This window comes from Vombatus ursinus, unplaced genomic scaffold (assembly GCF_900497805.2).
Source record: "Vombatus ursinus unplaced genomic scaffold, bare-nosed wombat genome assembly UNPS02004573.1, whole genome shotgun sequence".
Lineage (NCBI taxonomy): Eukaryota > Metazoa > Chordata > Mammalia > Diprotodontia > Vombatidae > Vombatus > Vombatus ursinus.
In genome coordinates, this window is record NW_020944351.1 from 1,419,546 (window position 1) to 1,428,308 (window position 8,763).

Consider the following 8,763-nt stretch of genomic DNA (forward strand, 5'->3'; position numbering starts at 1 on the left):
TCAGTTCAAGGTCAGGCAGACTGAATGTCCAGGGTGGTGAGGCTGCCATGGCATGACAGAGTAGTCTAGAAAGTCAGGAGTGGAGCTCAGGGAGGAATGAAGACATGGCTGGCCTTGGCACTTTCCTGAAAATGGAGGCTATGGCAGGAACCATCCAATCAGAGGAAAAGCCCAGCAGTGGGATCTACTTCCAGTTCAAGGTCAGGCAGACTGAACGTCCAGGGTGACGAAGCTGCTGTGGAATGATGGAGAAAATCTAGAGAGTCAGGAGTGGAGCTCAGGGAGGAATGAAGACAGGACTGGCGTGGTCACTTTACTGAAAATGGTGGTTCTGGCAGGAAGCAACCAATCAGAGGAAGATCCCAGCAGTGGGATCTACTTCCAGTGTGAGGAGCTCTGGCATGGAGTGAACTTCTAGGGTGATAAGGGTGCTATGGCATGATAGAGAAAATCTGGAAGGTTAGGAGTGCAACCTGGAGAGGAAAATACCAAAAACTGAAAGTACATGCACTGCAATTGTGATGACTAAGGATGTTGATGCTGGAAGAGATTTGAGAAAATGTGCCTGTTCTTTTGGTCATAGAGCAGCCTTTGGGGTTTGAATCCCCCACTGTCAGACCCAGTTTGTGTGTGGTTGTGTTTTGTATTTCTTTAATACAAGGGTTCACTCTCTTGTTGTGGGGTAGGGATGGATATCTTTGGAAATGAAGGTTATATCAAATGAAAGATAATATAAATGTCTGACATTCTGGTATAAAGAAGCAGGGTTAACATAAGGGGAAATGACAAGTTCTCAGTCATATCTTGTTCACAAAATAAGCATACTGGAAACCACCTGGGTCAGAGTTTAGATAGTTCTAGAGAGGTGAAGCTTCCTTGATGAAATCCCCTTCCCAGCTTCAGTCAGGGCAGCACTGCCTTATGGCCATTTCCATAGGGAATAAATGATTTCCATGTGGGTGCTCATGGGACATTGACTCTGGACTGAATCCAGTTTTATTTGAAGGGTCTGGTGTCCAGAAGCAAGGGAGAGGCACGTCGACTAGGGAGTGACTCAACATACTGTGGTAGGTGAATGAAGCCCATGATTCCTGCAATATAAGAAAGGATGCTTGGAAGGATGGAGGGAGGCATGGAAGTCTGATATAAACAGATGCAGAGGGATAGTCAGCAAGAGAAGAAAGCATTGTACACCATGAGTCCAAAAATATCAAGGAAACACACCAAAAAGTGAAAGTGCATGCATTGCAGTTACGATGACCCCAAGCATCTCGGTCCTGGTGGAGGATTGAGAAAATGCACCCACTTCTCTTGGGTATCACATCAAGAACCAGGACTTTGGGTAGGGAATACTATCTAAGTTGTCAGACAAAGTTTATGTGTAGGTGAGGTTTTTGAAGAGCCATTTCTGTATTTATTATTTCATTCTGTGATATACAGAAACAAAGTTAGCAGTAGAAAATATAAGTCCCCAGTCCTGTGCTATTGGAGACATGTGGATGCTAGAAATTGGCTGGCTCTGGGTTTGGCTAGTTCTAAAGAATTAAGGCTTCCTTGTAAATTCCTTCCCAGCCCAATACAAGGCAGCCCTGCCTCATGGCCATTGACAATGGGGATTTCATGATCTCCATGATATGACTTAGGGGACATGAATTCTGGAAGATATCTAGTTTTAGCCTAAAGACCTGGTATCCACAAGAAGGGGAGAGACATATCAAATGAAAAGTGGCTCAACATAGTGTAATATATGAAGTACTTGATTCCTGTGATATCAGGAAGAATGGTTTGAAGGACGTAGAGAAGCATGGGAAGTCTGATATGAACTGATGCAGAGGGATGGTCACCAAGAGAGGAGAATAGTGCAGACGGAAAGCCCGCAGCCTTAGTCTGGTGTCTAGGTGGTATGGAAGCCATAGTCAGGGTTTATAGGCTGGATGGATATGCTTACAGAATGGGGTGACATAGTTGATTTACTCACCTTCCAAATATCAGTCAGGGCAGTTCTACTCTCAAGATCAGCTCCCATGTTGATTTCATTATCTCCACCTGAGTAGCCAGGCAAGAAATCTGGAGAGTCATCCATCCTGGTCCAATGGCCTGTTGTCACAGGGGTGGGATGGTGGCAGGGGACATGGCAAGTCCCTGGTCCTGGCTCATCATTGAGGCAGGGGCTGGAGGCTGACTGGTTCAGAGTCCCCATACTGGTTAGAAAGTGGTGAGATGTGGTTGATTTACTTACCCTCTAAACAGTATTGAGAAGCAGTGCAGTGTAGTGGAAAGAAAGATGAGTTTGTATTTAGAATCCATAGTCAAATTCTGACTCTAAGACTTGGTACCTCTGTGACCATGAGCAAATCATTTTGCTTCCCTGGGCTTCAGTTTCCTCTTCTGTAAAATGAGGGGACTAAACTATTCTACCTCTGAGCTTTCTTCTTTTTCTAGATCTATAACCCTATAATTATATTGGCCAGATTATTGGCTTTCTGTCTGTTCTCTGGACACATTTCTTGATATGTCCATTTTGGAACATATGCTTGGACCTGTCTTTACCCTTTGGATCCATTCTCTGGTCTATCCACATAGGTCCCTGATACTCCTCCTCCTCCTCCTCTTCCTTCTTCTTCTCTCTCTCTCTCTTCTCTCTCTCCCTCCCTTCCTCTCTTTATTCCTTTTCCTTTCTCTCTTTCTTCCCTCTCTCCCTCCCTCCCTTCCTCTCTTTCATCCTTTTCCTTTCTTCTCAGGATCAATTTATAGACTTCTGTATATTTTCCGGATGCAGCTGTTGACCTGTTCAACTGGGGACAAATCCCAAATCTTCCTTCTACTCTTTGGACACATTTAATGATATGACCCTTTGGCATAGGTTGCTGGCCTTTTGTCTACTCTCTGGACACATTCACTGACCTATCCACTTTGGAATAAATGCTTAACCCTGTGTCTACTTTCTAGATTCATTCCTTCACCATTTCAGAGTGGTGGACAGCCAAAGTGCTCCATTGGTACCATTTTGAGATCAGAATAAGATGAGGAAGGCTTCTAGCACGTTGAGTGGATCCCCTCTGGCAAACTTTTGGGACAACATGCCTGATGACCACTTTGAAATACAAGCCTAAACCTCTAGCTATCCTTTGGATCTATTCTCTGACCTGTTCAATTTCTGACTGTCTCTCTACTCTACTCTGAACTTTTTACTATCTACTCTGAACTGAATGCTTGATTTTTTCATGTTTAGATCATTCCCTAAATATTTGTCTACTCCCCAGACACATTTTCTTAGCCATCTTCCTTGTCCTCTTTGTATTCATTGGAAACACCCGCTAACCCCTTTGGGATAGATTCCTAGACCCTTATGTAAGCTCTGGATCCATTATATGATGCTTCACCTATGCTTCACCTATCCTTTTTAAGAAGGGTCCCTGGGCTTCCATCTACTCTGTATACTGTTATCTGTCCTTTAGAGCAAATATCACTGGCCCTATGTCTGTTTTCTGGATGAAATCTCTAGCCTTTCCAACTTGGGATAGTTCTCTGGGGCTCTTTCTACTCAACAGCCATACTTTTTGACCCGTTCACTTGAAGAGAGATCTCTGACTCACTGTCCACAATACGGATCTATTCTGTGCCCTGCCAGGCTCCCTGACCTATCTGGTCTTGTACACATTTCCATAACTATCATCTCTGAGAGAAGTGTCAGGCCCTCTGTCTAGTCTGTAGGCCCATTCTCTGACCTGTTTTATTTGGATTACAATGTTATCTCTGTCTAATCTCTCCATATGTTCCTTGATCTGTCTCACCGGTAAACGTTTTCAGATATTCTCTATATTCTCTCTGGACATACTCCTTCACCTTTTTTCTTTGGATCAGACCCTTCAACCTCTGTTTACTCATTGGTTAGGTTTCCTTACATGCCTACTTTGGTATAGATACCCAGATGTGTCTCTACTCTTTGGACCCATTCCCTAGCCTATCCAAATAGACAGTTCCCTGGATCTCTCTATTCTCTGGGCACAATCTCCAAGGATCTCTCTCTATTCTCTGAGCATAATCTCCAACCACTCCAACTTCGAATAGATACTCAAACCTCAGCCACTGCCTGGACATATTTCCTTATCTGTCTTCCTAGGGACAGGTTATTGATCCTCTTTTGACTACCAGGACACATTCCCTTCATTGTACCTGTCCATCCCTAGACATTCTTTTTCCCATCCATTTTGGGATGGATGTCTAGTCTTCTGCCTACTATCTACATGTTCCAACTTGTCCTCTTATGGACAGATTGCTGACTCTCTACCCAGTCTCTAGTCCCACCCTACATGCATATTCCATCATTTGTAGTCATTTGGTTTAAGCTAGATAAATCAAACTGTACATCTAAACTGTTATGTAGTTGGTGAACAATTTTCTTTTCTACATCATTACTAGCAAGTACCCAATTAACTTGAAGCTAATTCAAATCTATAAATATAGAACAAATGAATAATAAGGAAAATTAAAACAATAATATATACACCAATATAGAGTAGACAGAAAGAGACCCAAATAAACTGAAACTATTAAATCTTGTAAGTATACCCAGGAATTCATCTCATATAAGTTTCCCCAAAGTTCATGTATTATCCATCCTGAATTTAGATTTCTAAGACACAAATCATGAAATTCATAATAGTTCTGGATAAATAACGATGGCCAACACTTTTTTTTCTGTTAGTGCCATTTTTTGTTAGTGCCAACACTTTCTTCTACCCACTGTATAACTACTCCAATTTTACATTTCCATTCAGTTTCAGATATCACCAGTTCTTGTGATCTGCATTGTTTTTAAGAGGTACTCTGTGTTCTATTTTAATATTGGTGTCCTCAAGGATGACACAGCATACACGGTCACTCTTCCCAGCAAGTTGTTAGAACATTTGAATGAACTTAGGGTTAAATGAGCTCTTAATAAACTGTAAGATAATTATCATCCTCGCATCTGAAAGCAGAGTTCACATGTCCCTTGTTCCTCTGTGTAGAGAGAAAATCTTCACTCAATTCAAAATTCAGTCCTCTAATTGCCATACTCAAAGGGCCACCATTCAAATATATGGGCATTTACAGAATCAGAATCTCAGAGAAGGAACAGATCTCAGAGACCATCTATTCCAGCTCATACCTGCCCGAGAATGCCCTTTACAACATATCTAACAAAAGTTCATGAAGACTTTGAAGACTTTCAGTAAGGGTGACCCACTAACTCCCAAGTCAGCCCATCTCACTTATTGAGTGGCTCAAATTGTTCAGAAGTTTTACCTTCAGTCAAGACTAAATTTCCCATTTTACTCCTGGTTCTGTCTTGTGGGGTCAAATAGAACAAATCTAACTGTCTTCCATGTAATGGCCCTTCAAACACACTATAATATTCTCCTAATTCCTCTCTTCTCCAAACTAAATATCCCCAATTCCTTTAACCAATGCTCATATGAGATGAATTTTGAGGTCCTTCAGCATCCTGCTTGTCCTCATCTGGTCACTCTCTGGCTTGTCAATGTTCTTCCTAAATCATGGACCCCAGAAATGAACATAGTTCTGTAGCTGTGGTTTGATTATGATAAAGGACAGTGGAGTTTTAGCCTTGCTTTGGATACTGTGACTCATTCTTTTTCTTTTTTTTCCTTCAATCTAGACCGTTAAAGTTTGACAAAGACTTTTTTTCATTGAAATTGTCAGCAATTATTCACTCCCTCATATATACAGTTAGAAGTTTGATATGATTTCTAACTTCCCAAGTTCTGCTGTACTTTGCAGCTACTAGAGAAATAGACAGTACTTCCCCAAACCAAATGACCCCTTATTATGTCAGTATAAACATATTTTAAAAGTAGTAGATACATACACCTATGCATTTGAACATACATATATAAATACAGATTTAACACCATACCATAAAAGCTTCCATGATAAGAATTTTCCAGAGGGAGAATAGTAAGTCCTTTCAACAAATGTTCTCAGTACCTGGTGTTCCAATAAGTCGATTCCAGCAGCTTTTTCCACGTTGACATCAGTATTCCAGCATCTGTAAAATTAAGCATGAAAATCATTAGTAGTCTCCTCAGTTCTCTAGGAAAGATGTCTCTTCAGAGACATTTTTCTTCCCTGTTTAGTACATTTTATATATAATTTCCTGTTGCTAGCACATACCCATTTTTTCATCTGAACATGACCAGGCTCTGAAATTTTCTAGCAAGTACAAAATGTCCTATACCATATTTCACTGGTTTAATGACTTTTCTTTTCCAACTTCCCCTATATTTCCAATGTTCTTTTGACTCACTAATTCTAGGTGAGGTCATTCTGAGCTCAGTGTGGGCCCTTAACATTGACTAAATTTGCCTCTCTTCTTGTGACCAAGGTGTCCCACATTTCTAATAGGCATTTCTCTGGGCAAAATTCATAGCTTTGTTCTTCCAGTGGTCTCAATCTCTAGGGTTTGTTTCCCTCCATTTTCCAACTCCAACAAGGTCCAAAATAGGAATTCTTAACCTAGAGTCCATGAGCTAATTTTTAAATATATATTTTAATAATACTGATAATTCATGGCATTTTAATAATAATATTTCAATATAATTGTTTTCATTTGCAATCTGATGTATGTTAGTTTATACATTTACAAACATGATTCTGAGAAGGGGATCCATAGACTTCACCAGACTGACCAGGTGGTCCAAGACACAGAGAAAGGCTAGGATCCTCTGCTTTAAAAGCTTTCTTAAACCTTTGTTACCATTTCTGACAACTGGGCTGCTTTTCTTTTTTCTTATCACTTTTAATTGCTTCTTTTGCTGATCAACTCTGTAACTGGCACTTAAGTAAGGTCCTTTCACTGGTTTCCATTTAAACTGATACTGTCTAACTGTCCTTCTTGCGATTGTATCGAAAATTGGGAACCTTAGACTCTTAGATTTCAAATAGCCCCACTACCAAAGACACTGTCCCTTTTCACTTATCCACACATCTGATTTGGTTTGGGTGTCATCTTGCCTTCTTTCTATTTGGGACATGATTATGATTCTTTAATTTCACCACTCTTTCAAATTATGTACAGCTGTTCTGAATCCCCCTAGCTATTAACAGCCTCCCCTTTATGAAAAGCTTCACCTACTCTGTGTACAGCTTCCATGTACGTAGTTATTTACATTATCTCCCCAATTAAAATGTAAGCTCCTTGACTGTTGTTTTGTTGTTGTTGTTGTCGTTTGACCTTTTAGGTGGTCTTTCTTTGTATTCCCAGCACTTAGCACAGTGCCTGACACATAATAAGTGCTTAATAAATGCCTGTTGACTGATTGAGTAAACTATTCAGGTGCCTTTACTAGCCAAATTTGAAGTTCAAAACCAAACCCTTATATATGCATTCCACTCAAACTGGTTTTCTTTCCTTACTGAACACCAAAACTAATACTACTAGACCTCAGGTTATGCTGACCTATACTTAGGAAGGCTTTTTCTTGTATTCTCCCATTGCTAATTTCCCAGTCATCACTAGGGCAACTCAGGAAGTTATTATTAGCTGCTCTGCTTTTGGAAGAGAAAGAGAGAGAACTCGAGCAGATAACTGTAGTTCCCCATCTATTATATCATGCCTTTGTTCCGGGCTTCTGATCTATTTCCCAAACTCTTCATTTATCTCTCCTCTCTGTCTAGATAGTCTGTAGTATACTCCAGTGAAAAAATCTCTTCCATTTCTCCCCCCATTGACCTTCACCCAAACACTGTCCATCATGTTTCCCCATTCTGGTTTCTGGATTTCCTCCCAAGAGGAAATCTTCTTGATATACAATACTAAACCACTCGCCCCACCTCCTCTTTTGCCTCTCCAGTTTTTTTTTTAAATAAAGCATCCCCATCTAGGGCCATAGTCCAACCATGGATTTTATTCCACCAAGAGTTACTGATATCTTTGAGGTCAAATTTGTCCCCTTGCATTAGGGCCTTGACTTCTTGTTTATTACCTAAACTTAGAGTTTTTTTGTATATACACTTGAGGCTGTAGGTTTTATTTTATTGAATTTTGTCTCCTGTGAATTTCTGGATATCCTAGATACTATTCTTCCTTCTTTGTATCTAATCTTTTCCCTCCTTCATTATTATTAATTCAAAACCCCTTTGATTAGATCTGCAGTATGCTTGGCAATTACATTCTTATTAGCCTTTGTTAGGTGTTCTCTGTCTCTGGGCAGGCATCTCTCAGTCCTCTATTGTAAGTTGTAATCCAGAAGTCCAAATCCTATTCTAGGATACAACTTTCATAGTTAGCCAACTGTTCACTTTCCACATCATTTTTTCTCTTATGTAGCTCTTTCCTTCAATGGGCAACAATGAGGAATACAACATGTGCACCCTTGGTATTCAGTTTCCTACCCAGGACTTCAAAATACTTTTAAAATTCTTCTTTGAAGTGTCATTTATACCCATTGGAAACATCAGAAATAGGTAATTGTCATTGATTTTTATAAGTCATGAGAAGTTCTCTTATGTCTTGAATCCATGCCCCAGGAAGACAACAGAGCCCTCTGTTGTTGTTAATGAGTCAGCTGACAAATAGCTGCCTCCGTCCTCCTGAGCAGGGGTCACCAACTCTTCCTCTTCTTCTCTTCTTCCTCTGCCCCATGCCGGACCATGATCTCTCCCTCTGATAGCTCCCGTGGCTCTACCACAACATTCTTGGAAGGACAAGCAGCTTCTTCCTCCTCAGAGCATTCAACTCTCTTCTCTTCAGGAAGAGCC

General features: G+C 40.6%; 1 long non-coding RNA gene across 1 annotated transcript in view; it reads right to left on the bottom strand.

Annotated features, from left to right (window-relative positions):
• LOC114024692 overlaps positions 1 to 5,989 on the bottom strand; it is a 52,725-nt gene extending 46,736 nt beyond the window's left edge. The window contains exons 1-2 of the long non-coding RNA XR_003566941.1: positions 5,921 to 5,989; positions 1,979 to 2,201 (exon numbers count right to left, since the gene is read on the bottom strand). This is a non-coding gene — a long non-coding RNA (uncharacterized LOC114024692). The remainder of the gene's footprint in view (positions 1 to 1,978; positions 2,202 to 5,920) is intronic.
• Positions 5,990 to 8,763: the final 2,774 nt, after the last annotated feature.